Source organism: Phocoena phocoena, chromosome X, assembly GCF_963924675.1.
Source record: "Phocoena phocoena chromosome X, mPhoPho1.1, whole genome shotgun sequence".
Classification (NCBI taxonomy): domain Eukaryota; kingdom Metazoa; phylum Chordata; class Mammalia; order Artiodactyla; family Phocoenidae; genus Phocoena; species Phocoena phocoena.
This window is the reverse complement of record NC_089240.1, coordinates 113,705,127-113,731,785: the sequence shown is the minus strand read 5'-3', so window position 1 is coordinate 113,731,785 and position 26,659 is coordinate 113,705,127. Positions and strand designations below refer to the sequence as shown.

At 39.6% G+C, this 26,659-nt stretch overlaps 2 pseudogenes; one reads left to right on the top strand and one right to left on the bottom strand.

Moving 5' to 3' along the window:
* The window catches only part of LOC136142256 (P2R1A-PPP2R2A-interacting phosphatase regulator 1-like), a 36,379-nt pseudogene extending 13,425 nt beyond the window's left edge, over positions 1–22,954 (bottom strand).
* Positions 7,216–8,450, top strand: LOC136142457 (annexin A2-like; annotated as a pseudogene).
* Positions 22,955–26,659: the final 3,705 nt, after the last annotated feature.

The window sequence follows — 26,659 nt, the reverse complement described above, 5'->3', positions numbered from 1 at the left end:
GGTTGAGAGTCCACCTGCCGATGCTGGGGACACGGGTTCGTGCCCCGGTCCGGGAAGATCCCACATGCCGCGGAGCGGCTGGGCCCATGAGCCATGGCCGCTGAGCCTGTGCGTCCGGAGCCTGTGCTCCGCAGCGGGAGAGGGCACAACAGTGAGAGGCCTGCGTACCACAAAAAAACAAAACAAAACAAAAAAAGGTCTGGCACATAGTAAGTGCTCAATACAGCCTAGCTATTCTTCTTCTTCTTATTATTCAGAAGGTAATGGGAAGCCATTGTAACTTTTTGCACAGGAGAGAAAAAGATGAAAATAATGTTTTAAAAAAGATATTTTGGTGTTGGTTGTGGAAGTCGGATTAAATTAGCAGAGATAGGAAATCTATTAGAATATTATTAAAGTAATCTGGACCCAAGGGACAGAAGGAAGTAGTAATGGGAACAGAGAAGGTATTGTCAAGGAAGAATTAATAGGATTAGATGCCTAATTGGATACAGTAGAAAAATAAGGAAGAATTGAAGATGAACCTAGAGCTTTGAGTCTTAAAACTGTGAGACTGACTATTTTGATGCCATTATGGAAAATGAGAGAAATTGGGAAAGGAAGTTTAAGAAGTTAATCAGTCTTTTAAAACAATGGGATAACAGTAAATCTTTTCAGCAAAACGTAATTGTTAGCATAGTTCTTCCATTTAATATTGACGTAGATGTAGATGTTTTCCTCTAGGGAGAAGCTCAAAGTATTTTGTAATTCACTCAATCCACAAGTAAAGAGCAAGTTTTCCCAGAACTAGGACAGAATTTTGCTTATTGTTTCTCCCACTGAAAGTTGGAGCATTCCCCAACATCAGCTATTTTAGGATCATTAGTAAAAGTGGGTTGACACTTTTATTATTTACATCTTGCCTATTTCCAAAACGGATATGAGATGGCTTATAATAAAATAAGATTGTTAAATTAAGGATTAAAAGTCAAGAGCCATGTAACTGTCAAGGGCAAAGAGTATGCTAGAAACCTAGGTTAAGGAGAGTTGTTGTACTTGAGCACTGAACTTAGCTTTCAACTTTTTAGTATCTAAGGTAAGAATGAAAATAGGAAGTCACCCACTTTTGCTCTCTGAAGGAGAGTATGCTTGAAAGATTTTAGTTGCCCAGTGGCACCTGGCTCAGTAAATGCTTGCTGAAAGAATGAAACAATTTGTAAACTAAGATCAAATTAAATTTCTTTTAAAACAAGCTAGGCTATTCCCTTAGAGAAGGTCTCTTCACAAGAGATACTAGGTACTTTGTAGGTTCCAAGGAAAACTCAAAAACAAATCACAGAAATCTAATGTCATTGCTTTACTAGACTAAAAAATGGTAACAAAGTCCACAAGACAGACTAACTGTGAAACCTGGCCAGCAGAAGAAAAAGCTCACAGGCACACCTTATGTAACAGACAATATCTAAATTGTCCCTATCACAATCATGCCCTGTACTCCAGCTGGTATAATCTGTTTTAAATGGCCTCATCTCATAAACCTCCCTTACATTTTTGTCTAAACCCAGTTTAATCTATCCAAACTAGGTAATATAAAAAGAAGACTGTAAAATGTGTGGCTAAAGTTCATATTTGTGAAGATATAAATACAAGGGATGCTAGAAATGCAGAGGTAGTATGTAAGTAGATAATTTTTTAATTGATTTTACTGAAGGCACTACAGAGAAAGTCAAGTTCTTATTGGGTACCAATGATTTTATTTTCTATTTAACAAGTCAGGAAATAAATGTAAAGTTATAGAATAATATGTTGTGAACGAACTGTTACGGGTTCAATTGTTTCCCCCTCAAATCCATATGTTGAAGTCCTAACCCTCAGAATATGACTTTATTTGGAGAGAGGGTCTTAGCAGAGGTAATCAAGTTAGGATAAGGTCATTATTGTGGGACCTAATCCAATACGACTAATGTCCTTATAAAAAGGAGAAATTTGGAGATAGACACTTGTATAAGGAGAATACCATGTGAACATGAAGATGGCCATCTACAAGCCAAGGAGAGAGGCCTGGAACAGATCCTTTTCTCACAGCCCTCCGAAGAAATTAACCCTGCCAACACCTTGATTTCAGATTTCTGGCCCCCAGAGCTGTGAGAAAATGAACTTCTGTTTAAGCCCCCAATTTATGATACTTTGTTAGGGTAATCCTTGCAAACTAATACACAAGCTATTTCTGCAGGGATGTTATTTGTTTAGGGGACTGGGAGGGAGGGAAATAAAGCCTGAGTGCTTTCAAACCTCTTGAAATATAAGCTCAATTGCTATTAGGAAAGGAAAATGACATAAAAAGAATAATTCCTGAATATTTAGGAAGAATTACTATGTTTAGAAAATCAACTTCAATGGTAATCATTTTGCAATATATACACATATCAAATTATTACGTTGTACACCTTACACTTAGACAATGTTATATGTCAATTATATCTCAAAGCTGAAAAAAAAAAGAAAATTAATTTCTAGCTTGATGTTCTCAAGCTCTCTAATACCAAGAAAACAGCTAACAACCACAGTCAAGAAGAAATTGTCTGGGACTTCCCTGGTGGCGCAGTGGTTAAGAATCCGCCTGCCAATGCAGGGGACACGGGTTCGAGCCCTGGTCCGGGAAGATCGCACGTGCCGCGGAGCATCTAAGCCTGTGTACAACAACTATTCAGCCTGTGCTCTAGAGCACGCGAGCCACAACTACTGAGCCCGCGTGCCACAACTACTGAAGCCAGTGCGCCTAGAGTCCATGCTCTGCAACAAGAGAAGTCACCGCAATGAGAAGCCCGCGCACCGCAACGAAGAGTAGCCCCCGCTCACCGCAAAACTAGAGAAAAACCTGCGCGCAGCAAGGAAGACTCAACACAGCCAAAAATAAATAAATAAATTTAAAAATAAATAAGTAAATAAATGGCTTCATTTAAAAAAAAAAGAAGAAGAAGAAATTGTCCATTAACTGCCTAATAGGAAAAGGGCAACTTAAACCATACCCTTACTTGAAAGTTGACCCAGAACATAATATTGACTTGGGGCTGTGTGCTTGTTTTAGAATAAAAGCAAATATAATCAAATCAGTTTGTAGAAAATACAGGGGATAAAAGAGCATATTAAACAGCACCACATGGAAGCAAAATCAGAATGTGGGGCTTTCCACAAGACAAATGGCCTGGTTTCTTCAATAAGGAAGTGTCATGGAACAAAAACAGGAGGGGAAGACTGTTTCAAATAAGAGACCTAAAAGATCATGGTTGGAACATGTTTGAATCAGTGAAAAAGGCATTTTTTGAGAATCAGGAAAATTGAACCTGGACTGGTTATTAGATAAAATTAAGGAATAACTCTGTTAGATGTGATGATGGTTTTGCAATTATGTAAAATAAAAAGTCCTCAGAGATTCATACTAAGTATTTAAGGGTAAAAAGATATTAGGGTTTTACTTTAAATCACACTCCTCCCCCCAAAACAGAAGGGGATAGTTGAAAAATGATGTACAAAATGTAATCAATAGTTGAAGCTAGATATTGAATACATGGAGGTTCTTTTTTGCATGTTTTAAAATTTCCATTAAACGATTTTTAATGTAGTGTGCCAGGAACCACACATATATTAAATCCTTTCATCCTCACAAAAATCCTACGAAGCAGCTACTATTATTTCCCCCGTTTTGCTACAAAATGAAATTAAATAAATGCCTTTGTTAATGTCACTAGAGTGAAAGTTCAGAATGTAATGAGGCAAGAAACAGACATTTCTGTTTTGTACTTAAAAGGTTAAGTTCAACAGCTAAAAAGAAGTCATGGTTAAAGAATGCATGTAAAGAAATATGCAACTTAAGATATCTATCAGACAATTAAACTGCTGAAAATAAGTCTTAATTTTCCATTCAATCAGCACCCAGATTGAAAGTTAATGTTATTTCTATTTTCCCATTTCATTCATTTTCTACTTGTGTTTCATTTTATTTTATTTTAGCTTTAATTTTTGTTTTATAATTTTATTTAATTTTTTAAAATTTTAATTTATTTTTTACTGAAGTATAATTCACCTACAACACTATGTTAGTTCCAGGTGCACAGCATAGTGATTCACTATTTCTATATATTACAAAAAATGATCACCACTTGTGTTTCATTTTAAATGTTTATAATATATATTCTGTCACTATGGAAGTAAGTTGCTTTACAATTTATATTACTAACCAGTTAAATTAGTCCTGATTTCAAGCTTCATAATCAAATAGAAACATGTAGTAATCAATTTAAAAATATTTGGTCTAATTTAGGGGAAGCAAAAAAATGCACAAGTCCCTTTAGCTACTAGTTTTAGGTTCTTTCATTAAGAATTTCTTAAATAGCTACATACTCACAAAGACAAACAGTAAAAGAATGTCTTATTTACTAAAAAGTAAAAGGATCTTTTAAACCAGACTTTCTTGCTAGTGGATGATAAGCTGGGCGTTAGGGAAGCCATGGTATGAGGGAGAGAGGGAGAGAGGGAAAGGAAGCAGGAGCTGGAGCACAAAAAACTAGGGTTACGAGATACTCTGGGTTTTGTGCCACTGAAAACATGGTGAGGGTAGCTGTAAAAGAATCCAGTAATTTGGGGCTAAGTCTTGGCTTGACACTTGCTAACTCTGGACATTTGGTAAATTACTAACTTTCTGCCATCTTTGGTTTCTGACCTTATAAGTTTGTTGTGGGATGAAATGAGACCACAGATGAGACCTATTATAGTGCTAAGTGAATAATAAGTGCTTCATAACAGTTAAGCGGCCCCGCCTTGAACAAAAGTCTGCTTGTAGTTGGGTGAAAAAAATAATCCCACCACCTGTGGTGAAATGGCGATTTGATCTTTTGAGTTCTGTGGCTAATCCTTGGATAAATCAAAGATTTAATTCTGTATTAGGCTTTTGCTATTACACACACACACACACACACACACACACACACAAAACATAAGACAGTGAGGTACAATGTGTTCCTGAACTCAAATCACTGAGAAGTGAACACAAAATGATAGCATAAAGACGGTTTTATGTGTCAAAAAAATTCTTCACCTGGGGATTTAAGAAAACCATGATAACTATGGCTGTTATGAACCTGAATATTAATTTTCATATATAGCATTCATCATCTTCTTTGAGATCCCTGAAAGAAATTAGATTCAAGGTAAAAGAGTATGCAGTATTTTGGGAAACTATCAGTTTATTAAGACAGTTAATAACCCAAATAAATAGAGGGCTCCTTAGTTGTTTTGGATTCTTTTTTCTTTTCTTTTTTTTTTTGTTTTTAGAGCAACCATTCCTGGAATTAAAAACTTAATCACATGTGACCTCACTTAGAATTACTGAACCACAGGTATTGTTTAAAAGAAAAATAAAATTTACTTTTTTTAATGAACAGCTGTCAGTTTCTCAAAACTTCTTCTTACCTGTTTGATTTGATGAAGGTGACTGGTGGAAGCCTGAATGGGAGAAGGTGGCACAAACTGAAATTTAAAATATAAAAGTCAAGTTTCCTTTAATGTTTCTGATTATTTCTAAACATTAATTAAGTCAATGTTGAATGGCTTAAGGTATTTCTTGAATGCCTAATGCATGCTAGCAACAGCATTAATTTAATTTAAAGTTTTTAAAAATTAAAAATCCAATTGAATCTCTTTTCTCAACGCTTATGAAGACCCATACAAGAGGGAAACGAAAGAATGGAGAGATTTAAAGCTGTGTGAAAATAAGGCTTGAAAATTACCTTTAGAATTCATTTATCAATTCTATCTGTAGCCTGGTTGTTCTTGAAATGCTAGATAATGAATTTACCATAAAGTATGCTCACATTATATCTTAAGATCACATTGAATTGTATTTAAATATATTTAATGAGCACCTACTATACGCTAAAGCACTGTGCTAGGCCCTGAGGATCCAAAGACAAATAAGACATTTTCCTGTCCTTGAGAAATTCAAAGTCCAGGTAGGAAAAACTAGGCCACAGGTAAGTGCCAGAACAAGTTAGGATTTGTAGGAATTCAAAGGACAGAGAATATGATTCTGCCCGGGGTCTTCGAGACGGCATCACAGAAGAGGGCAGGAATTCATTAGATAGAAAAGAGGAGGGAGGCTATTTCAGGGAGTGGGGAAGAGATACTCAGGCAGAGAGCCATGTTTGGGGAACAGAGAGATTCAGGGTGACTGAAACTTGGCACGTGATAGTGCATGGCAAGAAGCAAACTTGGGGGAAATTTGGCTGAAACCAGGTTGTTGTTTTTGTACTTTAGCCTTTGAGCCTAATAGGAAACCTAAAGCATAGGGCCCTCTGAGGTCTTAAACCTCAAAGGTATTTTAGACAAGAAGATCATATCTATTTTAGAAAGGCAACCCTAGCAGCATATGCAAAACAAATTGAGGGTGGAGGGAAGAGGTACTAGAAGCAGGGTCACGGGCCAGGTAAAAGATGACAAGGGTTTGACCGAAAAAGGGAGGGATGAAGACAAGGAGGCAGATTGGAGAAATGATAAGAAAGTAGAAAGAGCTAAAGGTTGGCCTGAGGGTTCTAGCTGAAACTATAGGTGGGTGGTGGTCAAGAAAGGCAGTGAGAGGAGCGTGTTGGCCAAATAAATATTCTTATGAAGCAGATAGTCTGAATTTTTATTACGTTTTAAAATTCATCATATGACTTTTAAAGGAGATATTACCTCGCCAATTATATTTTTCTGAAGAAAGTGTTGAAATCAGTTTTTTTTTCCTAATCATTTGCTAGAAGATGGAGGAAACAGCCAAGGTTCAATGACATTGACACATCATCAACCAAAGTTCACAGCTCATATTAGAGTTCACTCTTGGTGTTATACATCCTATGGGTTTGGACAAATGTATAATAACACAAATCCATTGTTACAGTATCATCTGAGCAGTTTCCCTGCCCTTAGAATCCTCTGTGCTCCACCTATTCATCCTGATCTTTAATTTTTTCAGCAGAAATTGACTCACTTTCTTTCTCATTATAAAGCAATCAATACATGCTCAGTATAAAACATAATTAATGGGGGAAAAAAGCATCATCCACTCTCCAGAGATGACCATAGTAAATATTTCAGTGTTTATTTTTGCAGTTTGAGTTTTTGGGTTTTTTTGATAACACATTCCAGCTCCACATCTGGGGCCACTGGCAGCTCTCAGCTCCTGGTCCAGCTTCTATCAAAATGTCTACTGTTCACAGAATTCTGTGCAAGTTTGACACTATCCACCTGACCACTGACCACTATCCACCCCCAAATGTAGACAGGTCAGTCAAAGCATACACCAACTGGGATGCTGAGCGGGACGCTATGAACATTGAAACGGCCATCAAGACTAAAGGTGTGGATGAGGTCACCATCGTCAACATTTTGACCAACTGTAGCAATGAACAGAGACAGAATATTACTTTTGCCTATCAGAGAAGGACCAAAAAGGAACTTGCATCAGCACTGAAGTCAGACTTGTCCAGCCACCTGGAGAAGGTGATTTGGGGCCTTCTGAAAACACCCACTCAGTACTAGGATTCCAAGTTGAAAGCCTCCTTCATGAAGGGGCTGGTGACAGATGAAGACTCTCTCATTGAAATCACCTGCTCAGGGACCAACCAGGGGCTGCAGGAAATTAACAGTCTACAAGGAAATGTACAAGATTGATCTGGAGAAGGACATTGTTTCTTTTTCTTTTTAAAAATATTTATTTATTATTTTTGGCTGCATCAGGTCTTAGTTGCGGCATGCAGGATCTTTCATTGCAGCGAGCAGGCTTCTCTCTACTTGTGGCACATGGGCTCTCTAAGTTGAGGCGCGTGGGCTCAGTTGCCCCGTGGCATGTGGGACCTTCATTCCCTGACCAGGGATCGAACCCATGTCCCCTGCATTGGAAGGTGGATTTTTAACCACTGGACTACCAGGAAGTCCCAGGACATTGCTTCTGACACATCTGATGACTTCTGCAAGCTGATAGTTGCCCTCGGGAAGGGTAGAAGAGCAGAGGATGGATCTGTCATTGACTATGAACTGACTGGCCCAACATACTTGAGATCTCTATAATGCTGGAATGAAGAGCAAAGGAACTGATGTTTCCAAGTGGATCAGCATCATGACAGAGAAGTGTGTGTCACCTCCAGAAAGTATTTGAAAGGTACAACAGCAATAGCCCTTATGATCAAGAAGGAGGGCAAAGGAGACCGGCAAAATGTTTTCCTGAACCTGGTCAAGTGTATTCAGAACAAGAAGTCCCTGTATTTTGCTGACTGACTGTACAACTCCATGAAGGGCAAGTGGACTCATGATACGGTCCTGATTCGAATCATGGTCTCCTGCAGTGAAGGAAGGGGACACATTGAAAATTCGGTCTGAATTCGAGAAAGTATGGCGGGCACTGCCACATCCAGGAGGACAGCAAGGGTAACCACTAGTAAGCGTCGCTGTGCCTGGGTGGTGGGGGTGATGCCTGAGATGGCACAAGTGTCCAGAAGTGGGGCTCCTATGATTCCAGGTGACAGTTCTAGAAACTCAGTTTGCAATTAGCAGCCCCCTTGTACCCATCCCTCACCTTGCCTAAGCATTGCCTGACTTTCCCAGCAAGTTTCTCCTTTTAGCCAAAGAAATGAACATTCCAAGGAGTTGGAAGTGAAATCTATGATGTGAAACACTTTGCCTCTCTTGTACTGTATGGTAAACAGATGAATAAATTGAATTTTTATTTTAGAAACAAAACAAACTCAAAATCCATTCCAAGTGTCTTTCCATGTTAAAATTCACCTGCAACAGCATTTTTAAAGGCTGAAAATTATACCATATAGAAGTACCATAATAATAAGCAGCACCTATTTATGTGCCAGACGTGTCTTATCTCACTCAATTCTCCCAACAACCCCATGACAGAATGGCTCAATGGGAAATTTACACCAAAGATACCAGTGAGGTTTATTGACATCTCAGGAAACTAGTTCTATTTTAATACCTTGCTTCATGTAGAAAATTTGACATTATTATTGTCCCCATTTTAAAGATTAGAAAACTGATGGCCAGAGAAATTAAGCAACTTGCTCGGTCATACAGCTGATAATTGCTAGAACTGGGACTCAAACACAGATAAGGAAGGCTCATTCATTAAATCTGTTCTCTGTTGCTGGACATTCATACTGTTGCCACATTTTTTGCTTGCTTTTTATAAATAATGCTATGATAACCTTTAAACTAATCTTTGCACACATCCTTAGTGAATTCTTTATGATAAATTCATAGAGTTGGAATTTCTGGGTCACAAGGCTGTAGATACGCATTGCTGACCTGCCCTACAGAAAGCTTATACAAATTCACTTTCCAGCTGTGTATGAAAATATTGATTTCCTTGTACTTCTCCAACATTAGATATTATTGCTAATTAAAAAAAATGTATGCCCATTCTTAAGGCATACTGTAAAAAATAATCTATTTTCCAAAGCAAGTAGAAAATATTGTGATTTATCCACAGTTTTGGATATTCTCCCCCAATGTGCCCGTCTATTAGCATTGATCATTGAGAAGTTGTGCGGCAACATGCACCAAATCTGAAAATTTTAGGTTTACTTTTAAAAAGTTCAAATACATTGGGTTGGCCAAAAAGTTCGTTCGGATTTTAGGACAACGTTATAGAAAACCCGAACGAACTTTTTGGCCAATCCAATATATATCCACACACATATCCTTGAACAAGCAGAATTTTAACAAGTTTAATTCATACTACTGATGCTCATATCATCCTCATTCAAATGTCCAGAAAGTTCACAATATAGAATGTGCAACACTAAGGTTTATAAGATTTATAATCTAATTGAAAAGACATGTTAACCTGAACTTAAATATATACATACACCCTACATACAGAAAAATATGGTACTTTAGCTGTTTTATAAATGACTGTTACTTTTTAAAAAGCTAAAAGAAGAGAATTGTATGGTGTGGCAAACTGTTCTAAACTAATTATGAAAGACTTCCTGGAAGAGATTATTTTTAATTGATATCTAAGAGATGGGAAGGAACCAGTTTAGTTTCAGGCAACGGCTCAGAATTTCCTACTGGAAAACTTTATCCAGGAAATCCTGAGAAGATTGCCTGACTGAAGTTGATGACATCTGCAAGGATATAGTGTGAAATGTCTGGGGAAGGTAGGATTTGAACTTGAGCTATAGAAGTATAAGCCACAGTAAAGCTTTTAAACTGGACAAAATATGGATCATTTATGGGACTTGGTTGGTTCTTTTAGTAATAACGTAGAAAATTAATTGTAGAAAAGGCATCTGGAAGAGAATTCTCCCAAAGATTAAGTACTGTACGTGGTATATGCAAGGGAATGACCTCAGATAATTTTTCTACATGAAACAAGGCATTAAAATAGAACTAGTTTCCTGAGATGTCAATAAACCTCACTGGTATCTTTGGTGTAAATTTCCCATTGTGCCATTCTCTCACACTTTAGGGAAAAAAAGTCCTTGGGAGGAAGCAACAGTACCAGCATCAAGGAATGATGTCACAGGGCAGGGAGGGTAGGAGTGGGACTGGGGGATTGGGAGGGTGCTGGGTGAAGCTGATTCCCAAGTGTTATCTCTAGTGAAGGAATTAAGATAGGAGGAAAGGTCGTGCTTAGTTCCATTTAAGAGAGACCACAGAAAACTAATATTGTAAAGACATTAAATTTTTTAAAAATAATGTTTAACTTTCCTAGGTTTGCTATTTTTAACCCATTTCCTACTGTAGTTACTAGAGATAAAGCACTTAGAAAATTCTGAACAAGGGTTGTATGCTATGTTTAGGAATGTCTCTCCCGAGTTCCCAAAATGATTTAAGGTGGCTTACGAAGATACTGAACATGAATTGAATGTAGGCTAGAAGGACAGAACATAATGCAGGGCAAGGAATGTATTACACACTCACTACTGGGTGGGCCATAGATTGGATTTAGAGTTCATAGTTGCCAATGTGTAAAGCAAAACCTAATCAGGTAAATATTGGTAGCCATAAAATTAAAACGGACAAATTGCTCAAGTAAAGTACAACCGTTTCTGACAGGAAGATGAGATACTTTTCCTGGAGAAAAGACAAGGCTCCACCAAGTTTAACAGAGGTTCCAGGAAGAGAATTCCAAGCAGAAGAGTGGGGAAACAGGCATGCCAACCTCGGAGGTCTTAGGGGATACAGCAAAGGGGTAATTCAGGGGGAAGGCATAGTCTCCATAGCCAGAAGAAGGCCTCAGGTTTCTGCTCATCAGAAGTGGGGTGGGGTGATTTCCTGATAGTGGTGAAGAAAACATTTGAGCTTAATTAAGAAAATAATTGTGAGATAGCAGATTTTTACAAGGTTTGTAAATATATATCTCTATTTGTGTGTTAAATGGCACCCGTGATTCTTCAATGCCCTCTATCACCGCAATTTTTTCTAAAACACTGTTCTACCTACATTTTAATACATTAAAAGCAGCCTCAGTTAAAATTTTTTTAACTGTGGTAAAATATACATAAACATCAAATTTACCATCTTAACCATTTTTAAGTGTACAGTTCAGTAGTGTTAAATAAGTACATTCATATTGTTATGTAACCAATGAAAAGAATCCTTTTCATCTTGCAGAAGTGAAACTCTATACCCATTAAACCAACACCGCCACCACCATTCCACTTTCTGTCTCTGGGAATTTGAATACTCTAGATTCCTGCAGTACCAATTTTAAGCACAGTCTAATATGGGATAGGATCCTTAAACTTATGGTTAATGATATCATTCAATAACACTTTTCAAGTACAGTTGATCCTTGAACAACATGGGTTTGAACTGCACGAGTCCACTTATACCTGGATTTTTTTCAATAAATATACAGTTGGCCATTTGTATCTGAGGGTTCCCATCCATGGGTTAAAACAACCACAGATTGCAAATTTAATACACAATCTGTGGCTGATTGAATCTGAGGATTCAAACCCTTGGATATGGAGGGTGGGCTATGGGACTGGAGCATACTCGGATTTTGGTATCATCCGCGGGTCCTAGAACCAATCCCCCGCCAATACCAAGGGACGACTGGATTTTCAAAACAATATTTTTTCAACAGGGATGTTTCTATTTTGCAATGTGGTATGTCCGCTAGAAATGAAAACACCTCTATTGTTGATGCTTTGTGAAAAACATTCAAATAGTATAGAAATGCATAAGGTGGAAGTAAAATTCTTCCTATAATTCCATGCTCCAGAGATAACTACTAATAATAGATTGATACATATCCTTCTCGACATCTGTAAACATATAGAAGATCATGCTATACATGTGATTCTGAACCCTGGGTCTAGTTACTAGGTACAAAGGTTAGTGAGGCTGCTCAGGATGGTAGAGTGGAAAGAAGGAAGGAACCTGGGTCTCTGATGACATCCCTGAGCCACTGAATTAACCAACCCTGGAATCTCCTTTCATAAGACTTCTTGTTGTTTGAGATAATAAATGTCCCTTATTGTTTAAGTCACTTCTAACTGAATTTTGTTACTGCTGCCCCAAACATTCTACTTACTATGTCATTTTCCTAGATAACTCAGCCTATCTATACTTAAGGCAACTATGTACCTCCATATGTCTTATAATTATAATGAGGTGATACTTGGAACAAAATAAAAGCATATGCATAATGCTGTTACAGCAAGCTAAACCAATAAGCCTTGAAATTCCCATCATCAAATAAGTTAAAATGACTTCAGTTCTGCCAAACCCAATCCATTGTACAAGATGGTTTATTTTCAATATGCATGATATTAAGCTGAACCTTACGGGCATTAAGAGCCTAGAAATCCTAAGGAAAATTATGCATTTTAAAAAATGTCAGGTACATAGTTTCTCTACATATGTACTATTACTAGCAGAAACACATTTATTGAGCATTTAGTATGTACCAGTGCTGTGCTGAGTGCTTTACACCGATTAATATAATCACAACAAACTTATGAGGCAGATACTATTACATTCCCATTTTACAGATGAGGAAATTAAGGCATAGAAAGGTTTATCTGCCCCCCCCCAAATAATCAAGCTCATATGTATGGTGCCATTTATAGGTCCTTTACTCTCAGTCATTATTTAACCCAATCCAGTCTGGCTTCTCATCCTACCCTTTTCTCCACTGAACTTTCAAGTTCATGAATAAGCTCCATTTTGGTAACTCAGAAGGACACCTTTCAGTCTTTATCATGTTTCACCACTTAACATGATACTCTCTTCTGAGTCTCCTCCCATCTCTCTGACCATTCCATCGTAGTCTTCTTTTGTGGGGTCTCTTCTGAGACTGATTTTTAAATCTGGTGATTTTTAAAGCTTTTTCCTATAGCCTCTTCTCTTCTCCTTTTATACTCTCTCCATAGGTCATTTCATTCATTCCCATAGCTTTAAATAATAATCTATTGATGAGTCCTAAATGTATCTCTAGCCTAGATCTCTATCCTGAGCTTCAAACTAGTATACATAACATCTCCACTTAAAGATCTGAGAACCTCAAACTTAACATGTCCAAAACTAATCTCATCTTCCCTTCTAAATCCACGCTTCTTCCAATGTTCCCTTCTTCTGTGGTACCACTATCCCATCAGTTGCCCAAGCCAGAGAGCTAGTAGTCATCTTTGCCTCCACTGTTTCCCCCTCTCCATCGAATCTATCACCAATTGATTCTACCTTTCAAGTATCTCACGCATCTGCCACCGTTCTCCATGCCCACCGCCATCACATTAGTCCAAGTTACTATCAGCTGTTTGCCAGGGTTACTGCAGTTGCCTATCTGAGCTTCTTGTATCTACTTTTGTCCTCTTCCAATCTATCAATACTTTCCCCCTCTGCAGCCAGGGTAATCTTTTAAAAATGCAAATTTGGGACTTCCCTGGTGGCACAGTTGTTAAGAATCCGCCTGCCAATGCAGGGGACACGGGTTCGAGCCCTGGTCGAGGAAGATCCCACATGCCGCGGAGCAGCTAAGCCCACGTGCCACAAATACTGAGCCCGCGTGCCACAACTACTGAAGCCTGTGCGCCTAGAGCCCGTGTTCTGCAACAAGAGAAGCCACCACAATGAGAAGCCCACGCACCACAATGAAGAGTAGCCCCCGCTCGCCACAACTAGAGAAAGCCCATGCGAAGCAACGAAGACCCAACACAGCCAAAAATAAATAAGTTAATTAATTAATTAATTTAAAAAACACAAATGCAAATTTGATCAGGTCAATCACAGACTTAGAATTCTTTAATGGCTTTCCACTGACCTTAGGATAAAGGGCAGAATCTTTATTTTTTTTTGGCCACACTGTGTGGCTTGTGGGATCTTAGTTTCCTGACCAGGGATTGAACCCGGGGCCCCGGCAGTGAAAGTGCCGAGTCCTAACTATTGGACCACCAGGGAATTCCCAAAGTGCAAAATCTTTAAAATGACTTGGAGAGCCCCACAAGCTTTTGCACTAGTTTATATCTCCAACCTCACTTCTCACCGCTTCATCTTCCATTTTAGCTAGAATGTACTTCTTTCAAATTCTCTACACACCACACTCTAGGCCTTCTAACATGCCATTTTTTAAACCTGGAATATTGTCTGTTCCTGTAACCAATATCCCAAACTAGCGAACACCTACACAGCAGTAAGATCTCAACTAGTATGTCATTTCCTCTCTAAATCCCTCAAACTAGGTTAGATCTCCCTGGCAAGTAGATCAGGGCTTAATACATAGTAGGTTCCTAAAAATATTTGTTGACTTGGCCGAGTAGAAAAGAAGACTGGATAGGTATGGAGGGCTTTTTATTTTTAACATCTTTATTGGAGTATAACTGCTTTACAATGGTGTGTTAGTTTCTGCTTTATAACAAAGTGAATCAGTTATACATATACATATGCTCCCATATCTCTTCCCTCTTGCATCTCCCTCCCTCCCACCCTCCCTATCCCACCCCTCTAGGTGGTCACAAAGCACCGAGCTGATCTGGTATAGAGGGCTTTGATAGACAAGCAAGTGCTCAGTAAATGTTGAATGAAGGAGTAAATGAGCGGGTGGGTAGAGGAAGAAAGATTTGTTTAATGAACAGTTCTATTTTTTTCCCAATATACTATTAGTACATTTGTGGGAATAATATTGAATATCATTTTATAAAGATGAAAATGTCCAGTTTTAAGATTAGGAGGCAATATTTTAAAATAGGTTCCAAGCTATAACATTTCATTAAAATATGTTCTATAGCTTCCATCATATTAAATCATATAAGAGAAATCTATGAATAACTGTATATCAACAATTTTCTCAGATAATCTAGACAAAATGGACAAATTTCTAAAAACACACAAATTACCAAACTAACTCAAGAGGAACTATAAAATCTCAAAAGACCTGTAAACAAGTAAAGAGATAGAATCTGTTTCCACAACCTCCCAATAAAGAAAAGTCTAGGGCCAGATGGCTTCACTGGTGAATTCTACCAAACATTTAAAGAATCAACACCAATCCTAATAAAACTCTGCCAAAAATATAAGAGGAGGAACATTTCCTAACACATTCTATGAGATCAGCATTATTCTGGTACCAAAGCCAGCAAAGATACTACAAGAAAAGAAAACTACGGCCCAATATCCCTTATGAATACAGGTGGAAAAATCCTCAACAAAATAATAACAAACCAAATCTAATAGTACATTAAAAGGATTATACACCAAGACCAAGTGGGGTCTATCCCAGGGACTCAAAGGTGGTTCAACATAAGAAAATCAAAGTAGTAATTCATATTAACAGAATAGAGAGGAAAAAACAAATGATCATCTCAATAGATGCAGAAAAAGCATTTGAAACAATTCAACACCCTTTCATGATAAAACTACTCAGCAAGCAGGAGTGGAAAGGAATTTCCCTAACATGATGAAGTGCATTTACCCAAACCTATAGCTAATATCATACTCAATGATGAAAGACTGAAAGCTTTCCACTTATGATCAGGAACAAGACAAGGATGTGTGCTTTTTGAAACAAGAGAGAGGTGGTGGTTGGACAACATCGTGAATGCACCAAATGCCCCTGAATTGTATACTTTAAAAGAGCTAACTATGTGTTATATGAATTTCACCTCAATAAAATGATTCAGAGAGTGAATCATTTATTCACTTTGGCTTACTGATGTACAAGCATATTTCCTATGTTTACAGGATAATTTGTAGATGAGTTCTAATTTAGAGATTGCATTATAACACCATGAAAAACAAACTATATTTTCTTTATTTTTATTTATTTTTTTTTTTTAAACATCTTTATTGGGGTATAATTGCTTTACAATGGTGTGTTAGTTTCTGCTTTATAACAAAGTGAATCAGCTATACATATACATATGTTCCCATATGTCTTCCCTCTTGCGTCTCCCTCAAACTATATTTTCAATTCAAGATAAATGCGAGATAAAGTCCAACTATAAGCCTGAAAGCTACCCTTAGGAGAGCCTGCAAGTTTTCCTCTCAAAATTAGAATGTTCTTTTAAAAATTGAAAGCCAGATGGTTTTATATATAAAAGCAAATCTCAATGTTAAATCCATGCGGGATTTAAAAGTTAATTCTCCTGCAGCTGCAGCAGCTGTACCAGTCATAACTGCAGCCAATGTGTTTATTTTTCCTTCAGTAATGTTTAGAGCAATGTTTCTCAAAGTGGGAACTTGTTAGAGATGCAAATTCTCAGGCCCTGCCTGAGACCTCCTGAATCAGAAACTCTGGGGTTGAGGGCCAGTAGTCTGTTCTCACAAGTTTTCCAGGTGCACACTCAAGTTTGAGAACCACTGACTAAGACCAATAGTGCAAGTCTATAAGCATTTTCTTACCAGACAGTGCTGTGCCATACACGATGTACTGTTTCTTCGAGTTCTTAATGTGTCAGATTGGAACACCTGTGTATTACCACCAAGAAGAAAAGGAAAACATTTGTCATTTAAAATCCATTACAGACATTTTTTAAAGAAATAAGATTTCAAATCCTTAAACGACAATGCCATTGATGTAAATGGCTTCTTTGTGGAGACAGCTGTGCAGATGTAGGAAGTAGAACACACACACACACACACACACACACACACACACAAAGTCTTGGTTGGCTGAACCTAAACAACTGTCCATGTAAGGTAAGGAATTCTCAAGCATGCCACGTTACCTCTAATCATGCTACCAAGAATAACTATAATTTATTGTGGCCTTGGAGAGACATCATTTTCTGTGTAAACTTGTAACCAATTTAAATTTATGACCGAAGCTATTATGTGCTAGTGCCAACTCCCTATCGACTCCCAAACTTTCACATGAATGAGAGGGATAGCCAGTAGCAGGGGTCGACAGAACTGAGATTTTCAGATATGTTTCATTTGGCCTACTCAGCGTTAAAAATGTTTTTGAATTAGCTGTGTACACTTGGAACAACTATGGAGATTTCACATAAAGGATCCAGATTCCAGATTTCTGGATTCTGCTGAAAATTTGCAAGATTTTGCCACACTGGGCCACATTCCCCCACGGCAACAACGTACTGAAGCTGAGCAGCTGCTGCATGCTGAAGATGGTCCTCGTTTGCCCAGCTTTGAAGGTGCTCACCTGGCGGGCCTCAGCCTGTTTTGTTTTTGTTATAACTTAAAAAAATTATTTTATATTGGACTATAGTTGATTTACAATGTTGCGTTAGTCTCAGGTGTACAACAAAGTGATTCAGTTATACATATGTGTGTATGTATATATTCTTTTTCAAATTCTTTTCCCATTTAGGTTATTACAGACTATTGAGCAGAGTTCCCTGTGCTTTACAGTAGTAGGTCCTTGTTGGTTACCTATTTTAAATATAGTCGTGTGTTGTTATAACGTTTTATTTGGAAACTGTTTAAGACAAGAAACTGCAAAAAGAACATAGAGAGTTCTCATGTACCTTTCATCCAGGTTTCCCCAGTGATAATAAGAAAACATCTTTAACATGTTCTTTTCTGCCACCTATATCCAATCAGGTGCCAGGTCTTTTAGGTTTTACCTCTGTGATCTCTCACGTCCATCTTATTCTTTCCAGGCTCCTTGCCAAAAACCAATTCAAAGCATTTTTACTTTTCCACTGACTCTGCAATAGTCTAATTGGTCGGCTCACCTCTGTTCTTTCCCTACCGCAATCAGCTTGCTCTCCTGCTCACAACTTTCAATGACTCTCTTCATCGCCTGCTGAATTCAGTTACATTCTTTCCTATAACTTTCAAAGCCTTCCACAATTTAGCTCCACAGACTTTTGGATTTCATGGACTGGGAAATTTTCAAAACAAAATCTTGGCACAAACATACAGTTGCTACCATTTTCTCTTGCCAAGTAAGGTCATTCTTTAAAAATCTCACCAACTATCAACACCATCATTTCATTTATAAAAGGATATTTTGTTATTTAAAAAAAGCAGGGCTATTATTAAAAATAATAATAATAAAGCAAGACTAACAATCTGAGTAAAAAACAGTCCTGCCCAGGAAAGTATGCTGTAACTTTTTAAAATCATGGATTGGTAAAATGTCCCCTAGGATCAGCACTGGTCGGCAGATGAACGTTTGGGAGCCAGAGATCCAGACAGAGTTGACCAGCATTCTGGAATACACCTATGCTTTCCTACTTCCAAGCCTGTTCCGTGTCGCTGGAATGCTATCCAGCTATCTGGCCCCATTTCTTCCCATCTGCATCCTGTCAATCTGTTAGGGCCCATCGTAAATGCCACCTGTCCAAGAATCTTTCCTGTATCCCTCACCAATTCTGCTGTCACTTCTCACTCCCTTCTCTTAATTACCCTAGCACTTTCTTTCCCTAAGCACATGTCATTCTACCATACGTTGAAGTCTTTTGAGTATTTATTTTCCCTATTAAAAGCTTACTGAGAGGTTCCCTGGTGGCACAGTGGTTAAGAATCCGCCTGCCGATGCAGAGGACACGGGTTCGAGCCCTGGTCCGGAGAGATCCCACATACTGCAGAGCAACTAAACCCGCGAGCCACAACTACTGAGCCCACGTGCCACAACTACTGAAGCCCACACACCTAGAACTTGTGCTCTGCAACAAGAGAAGCCACCGGAATGAGAAGCCCGCGCACCACAATGAAGAGTAGCCCCCGCTCGCCACAACTAGAGAAAGCCTGCACACAGCAACGAAGACCCAACACAGCCAAAAATAAATACATTAAAAAAAATCTTATTGAGCCTAGATATACATCTTTGCAGAATAGTAACTTGCATATAACAGGCAGTAACTCAATATTTTTTGAGAGGATATATGTACAGGTCTAATTTTTACTTCCTTTCCCAGTCATTTTCCCCTACGAGAACAGGAATATATTTTAGCAGTCACTGCTAGGAAGTTGGAGGGAAACTAATGGGTTACATATTTCCACGGTCTTTTGTGTGTGGGGGTAATTCTTTTTTTAAAAAATTTTTATTGGGGTATAGTTGATTTACAGTGTTGTGTTAGTTTCACATGTACAGCAAAGTGTATCAGTTATACATATACATATACCCACTCTTTAGATTCTTTTCCCTTATAGGCCATTACAGAGTATTGAGTAGAGTTCCCTGTGCTACACAGTACGTCCTTCTTCGTTATCTATTATATATATAGTGGTGTGTATATGTCAACCCCAATCTTCCAAGTTATCTCTCCCCCTGCCCGGGCTAATTCTTAAGGCTGACAATTATATTCTCCCCTAAATTTTCATCTGCCAATTTTATTTAATAAGACTATAACTGAAAAAAATCATTGATATTTCAACTGATATGAGTCACTCAACATGAATTCATAAAATCCTAGGTGATATCTAGAATTAAGCGCTACTTACAATTTGGAAAAAGTGAAAGTCATATAACTAGATAATGTTTAAGTGATCAGTAGGCAGCTCTGTCTAAACTACAGTATATTTATGCCAGTTATATTCCCAAAGCAATCACTCTTCATGGCCACTATTCTTCTTCCAGGTTTGCACAAGTTTAATAAACCCAATAGTTGGCAAACTTTTTCTGTAAAGGGCCAGACAGTAAATGTTTTGGGCTTGGTGGGCCTTACAATCTTCGTTGCAACTACTCAACTCTGCCAGTGTAGTGGGAAAGTGGCCCAAGGACAATAAGTATACAAATGGGTGTGGCTGTGTTCCAATAAAACTTTATTTACAAAACCAATCAGCAGGCTCAATTTGGCCCCCAGGCAGTAGTTCACCCTTCAAACAAAACTGAGGCAGTAACAGTTTAAATGCAGGGTCAGGCTAGCAGTATTTAAAGGGGGAAGGCACTGGCAGAAATCCACGAATTTAATGTCTAATTCTAATAAGGGCCAGAGAAGTAGAAGAAAAAAAATACTACCTTTAAATAAAGTCACTGACACCGGTATCGAAGTCAGCCAACTAGAGGGGCTAAAGAGTATAAAGAACCAAGAGGTTTAAAACTTTTGACATTGGTGTTTTTATTAATACAAGATGAACACAAAACTATGCAGGAACTTCTTAAAAAATAGTGATACTTGTGGGCTTCCCTGGTGGCGCAGTGTTTGAGAGTCCGCCTGCCGATGCAGGGGACACGGGTTCGTGCCCCGGTCTGGGAAGATCCCACGTGCCACGGAGCGGCTGGGCCCGTGAGCCATGGCCGCTAGGCCTGCGCGTCCGGGGCCTGTGCTCCGCAACGGGAGAGGCCACAACAGTGAGAGGCCCGCGTACAGGAAAAAAAAAAAAAAAAGTGATACTTGTAGTAAAGAGTTGACATTTAAAGAACAAATTCTGCAAATGCTGCTGCAAGAGAGACTGAAAGTCTTTATATACAGGAAACATCAAGCAAAATTGGAAAATTGCTTGAAACAAGTGCAACAATATTTAGTGAGCTGTGATAGAGGCCAGGCAATGAGTATCAGAGGCCCACCTTAAGGAAAGTGGAAAAGTGAGCAGTGGACATATGCAACTGCAAGGAACTGGGGGGAAATGAATTCAACTAAGGCTCTGTGTAATTCTACTCTAAATTTTTTCTTGTTGATTACATGACCTGGGGCATGTGATATACCATTCCTGTGCTACTTCTTATTGACAGACAAAGAGTCCCTGGACTTGGTCTGCTTTGTGGGTTAACTCCTACTAGATAAATATGCAACTGCCCCTAACCTTTCTGTACAAAATTCACTTCCTGCATCAGGATCTTAAGCCATGGAATTCAACACTGTAACCACGCTCTAAGATGATAAAAGCAAAAATTTCACATCCTTTGCAGAACAAAGCGAAGTATGAAGGGATAACTGGGATCACTCTTTGCTTCCAGGACTTTGAGGATCGGGAAAAGGGGCCTGGTCACCCACCTCCCCCCACCCCAGCACTTAATATATTAAACAGGATCCACACGTTCCTTCAAATATATATCCTCTGTCATCTACGTATTCGCAAATTGTTCTTCATTTCATAAAGCCTTTCAATAAAATGAACATTCTCCTCAAGTGTTTTCTTCTACTAGCAGAGTGTGTCCATAACAGCTCATTTATTCACACAACAGGATTTAGAGTAGAATCCTGAATTTATAGAATATTCTTGTTCTCAGTACAACATGCAGAGCTGCCTCCACCCTTTATTTTTCTATCTGCCTGTTTAAAAAGGTAATGTATTATTTTCTGGTCACTTAGTTTGCTTTTCATTTTGTTACAGCATATTCTCCCTTAACTCAAATAACCAGAAAGCTGCATCTGTTTAGTTAATCAACTTAGATATTGATTAGTAGTGGACAAAGCACTAGCCTAGGAGTTTGGAGACACAGCTTCCTCGTACTGGCTCTACTACTGACTGACATTTTGGAGATTCATGGGCCTGTTTCCCCATACATTAAACAAGGAAGATAGATCCGGTCTCTTGAGTTCCCTTGTAACGTTGAATGCATTTTTCAGACATTTTTACAATACTGAGAAAACCTTATGATACTGGGATGTGAGATCCAAGATCTCACTTTAAAATTCTATTTTAAGAAATAATAAGCTTAAGTCATGCCAGATCTTTGGATATGTGCAGGAAATACAGTTAACCATCAGTTAGTTAAATCTTTTAAATCTTTTTTCATCAGCAGAGCTCTAAAGAGCCTTTTAGACATTTCCTCCCCCAACTCCTCCTCGAAAATCCCCACACCATTTAAAAAGCACAAATATACTGCATATCAGTCTATGTGCTGTATGTATACCTGTGCTTTATACATACGAGAAAAAATTTTTCACCCACCAAGAACTAACTAGGGGCAATATTGGCCATTGAGAATGCAAAATTTAGGAGATCAATTTTCGGTGATACCTAAACTTTTTGTTCAAATAAAAGCTAGGTGTAAAAAAGGCCCAAGCTTATTTGCTTGACAACTAGTTCCATTCCAACTGTGCTGAAGGTGAAGGTCAGAAGTGACAAAGCAGCGGAGAGAATGACAAAAATCAGTCATTACAAAAGATCTGGAGGCGAGGGTGGGGAGTGCACAGTTTCTTCAAGAGTGGGTAAGAGATGGGGTGAAGCTAGAAAAAGTCGTGCTCCAAACCAAATGGTTGCTGCTTTCCGGTCGCGATGAACTGTCAGAAGAGGACGTTCAGGTTCCTGTGTGAGCTCGCCCTCCGGTCAGCCCGCCCCACCTCCCCCCGCCCCCAGACTGAGGGTGGGATCTTCCGGACACCAGGAACACCGGAGATACCCGCAGAACCTCGATGAATAAAGGGGTGGGAATGCTATTGGAAGTCACTTTTTTGCAGCTCTTGCCACCCTCCACCGCCCGCGCTTGCCTCCTCCAGTATCTCAGTCCTGCTCACCCAAGCCCACTGATCAAAGGGACGCTGTTGGATCTTCTCAGAGTGTTGTCTTCTGTGGTGGTTGAACTCGGCAGCACCTCCAAGCCTAGTTCCATTTTCTCCTGTGCCATGTCCGTGCCGAAGCTTAGTTTGGAGCTCTCAAGGTTTTCTGGCTCCCGTTCATATAAGCACAAGTCAAAGTGAGGAGCTGATGTAGGGAGAGAGGAAAAAGGGGGGAAAGAGAAGAAAGGAGGAAGCTCTTAGACGAGTGCGTGCTCACTTTTGCAGCCCTACCATCCCCAACACCGGTGGGCACAAAGTGGGGCAGGACTGGTTCCGACCCGCCTAACTCCCAAGCTCGGGGCACCAACACTGAGATCCTCCACCTCCAAGCCTGTAATGAAAATGAGGAATTTATCTTAATCCGTGAATCCTTCTCCTTTATTTCTCTCAGCCAAGGCAACCCCGGGTAAGCCTCTCCGGCCAAAACAAAAACTACAACCTGCAGCCCTGGATAATCATTTGGGCACCGCCCCTCCGCGCATGCGTTCTGGGTCCGGCCCGCTGACGCCTGTTTACCACGCAAGCAATGAGCATTATCGCAGGCGCCTGTGTCATTCTTGCTGGGGGCGCACAGGCAGTGAGGGAGCCTCCTTTCCCCACAAAACCCGGTTCTCCCTTCTCTCTCCCTAGTGCAGACTCACCTTGTTTGTTCTTCCGCTCCTGTGTTAACCCTGGCGTGGTTTCGTTAACCATTATTTAGGAAAGAAAGAATGGAATAAGGTGTATGGGAGCGCCATCCTTTCTGCCCTAAGTCTAATACCCTGTTTTCTCCGTTTTGGTTAGCCCAGTGTCCCCTTATGACTGAGGCCAACAAGCTTGTTATCTCCCAGGACGAATTTTTCCATCCTGTTACGACACCCTACACCTTTGCAATTAAAAAAACACTGAAGTCTGGGGGTGTGGGCGGGGACACTTTTACGTGCTTAGAGGCCACCCACTCCCAAAGGGTCCTGGTAAGGCTCTAGCACAATTGAACCAATCGCACAAACAATCATTGTTTTCCGTGTGTGTGTGTTTTACCATAATCATACAGTATATTTTTACAATGAATAAAACCTAGCTGCTCGAAGCTATTCATCTAAGAAAAAAATTGGGGTTAAAGCAGGGAGGCTTATTTTCTTAAAGCAAATATCTCAGAATTTAGTATACATCCCAGTGTTTCCATTTAACAATGCCATCATGGCTCGAAACATTCTAAGAACTGCTCTTTTAGAATTTTTCACCACCAGTTAATGAGCCACACTGAGTAGTGAAATCTTAACTCCATGCTAATAATTTTGAAAAACCACACATTTTAGGAACCATATAGAGAACTGGGAGAGAAGGCAAGTGAAACGAGTGAAATGGGAGTTATTAAAATAGTTTTAATGTGGTATAGCACTTTACAGTTTTAAAAAAATGTTTTCACATATCTCAATTGGTTCAATCATTAACCTTGCTCAGCTAATCAGTGGTGAATTTAAAATAATGGGATTATCTTGAGACAGTTGATGACAAGTTCACGTATAACATGAAGTATCATAATCATTCTTCATTCATTCTGAGAATAGACTAAGAAAAGTGTAGTTATATTGGGCAGAATTAGGTTACCTAAACCCCAGACACGAGGACGATTTGGAGTCTCCATTCCTGATATAAGACAGGTTAACAATAGCTACCATTTGGGGGGCACTTATTATGTGCCAGGTACTGTCCTAAGCACTTGAAATATGTGATCGCATTTAATGCTTACAGTAACTCTGTGAGTTAGGCGCCATCACAATGCCCATTTTTCAAAGGAGGAAACCGAAGCCGGGAGGGGTTACTCAAATTACAACTACTAAGTGGCAAAGCCAAGATTCCTCTGCCCTTCTATTTCAGTGAAAAGACAGACCAGGCGCCTCTGGATATTTCTCTGGATACTATTTTTGTACCCATAGGTACTCGACAAATACTTATTAGATTATTTTATGAATAAATACAGGTTTAAATAACCTGTCCTTCACAGCTATCCTGTAAAGTAGGTAAATCATTTCTATTTTACAGTTGATAAAATTCCAGAGAGATTAATGGCACATAACTAGGTAGCAGTAGAATCTGGGCTGGTACCAAGATTCCTGAAAGCCACTGCTGAAGTTCCCAGGGTAAGCTGGAAAGTTTATGAAAGATGGCAGCTAAAGCTTAGTAAAGTCAGGGTGACTGCAGAAGGCAATGGTTAAATACAGAACAGAGGGTCAAAACCAAACTGTTTGAACAAGAGATAAATATGGAGTACATCAGAGAACGGGTAGCTCTTACCTCCACTCTACTGCTTATTTTACTTTTCAAAGAGTTTATTACTATTCTTGGCAGATAATAAGGTTTAATGGATATATTCTGAATGAATAGACCAATCAAATCTCATCATGTCTAAACATTACTGATATCTAAACACAGAGCTTGTGTTTCTAATCCAGCTGGCAGGAAAATATAGGCAATTTAAAGGAAACTATCTAAAAGTGGTTTAAAAACTCTATTATGGTCAGAACACATAAATATTGAGGATTAAAATGACGATTAGGCTTGGCAAGTTTTAATATGGTACAACTGAGTTGAAGAAGCAGGTAAAACTATTTTTGCAAAAGATGACTTTTATTAATTTTAAATTTCCTGGTTATTAAGTTTCCTGTATTTTCTAGGTATGTATGATTAACACAACACAGAGGCCATCTCTCTCCCAGGGTCATTCAAGTGGTGAGGATTAAATGAGTTAATATTTCTAAAGCTCTCAGAATACTGCCTAGCACACAGTAACTGCTACGCAGGTGTTCAATAAAATAAGTAATTCCAGGGCTTCTCTGGTGGTGCAGTGGTTGGGAGTCTGCCTGCCGATGCAGGGAACGCGGGTTCGTGCCCCGGTCCGGGAGGATCCCGCATGCCACGGAGCGGCTGGGCCTGTGAGCCATGGCCGCTGGGCCTGCGCGTCCGGAGCCTGTGCTCCGCAATGGGAGAGGCCGCAGAGGTGAGAGGGACGCGTACCGCAAAAAAAAAAAAAAAAAAAAAAAAAAAAAGTAATTCCAGGTCTCACACAAGAATTCTGGTTCTGCTACTTGTTCGTCAGGGCTTTACCTAATATCATTGAAGCGAAAGGTGCTTGTATAACGGAGACGAGTGTTTCTCACTAACTATATGAACTCTCACTAGATTCTCTTTATTTTTACCCCATTGCTTTTGTTTATTCACTTCCCTTTTCATCCCTAGTGCATCCAAATGGATGATCTGAAAAAGAAATCTGCCCCTCCAGACAGAGACCAACAAAGTCGAGGGATTTAAGAAACGAGTGAGGATCACAGAAGTCAGAGCATACGAATTGGGAGCGAAAAAACGTGGAAACCACGTGTTTCTTTTTCCCATGAATACTGGCCCAAACTCCTCCAGAAAGATGATGCTCCAGTATCTCCAAACGATTGGTCCTTTTCAAAATCGGGCGCCAGGGTCCCCGGGCCAATGCAGTCAAAAAAGGCTCCGGGCTCCCTGGAAACGCTCCTCCCCTTTGGAGGAAGTTTGCCGGGCGGGGCTCCCACGCATGCTCCGTGCCCGCGGGCCCATTGGCGCGGCCGCCGGGCGCGTGCGCAGGACCCGATGGGTCCCCGGACGCGGAAGACCTGGCCCGGCGGAGGTTCCCGCTTCTGAGGCGTGAGAGGCGGCAGGTTGTAGAATTTGGTCTTGGCCCCGAGGGGTTCCCCCGGGCCATTAGAACCCAAGACAGGAGAAGGAGGCACCGCGGCGGCGGCTGGTCGAACCCCCCACCTGTC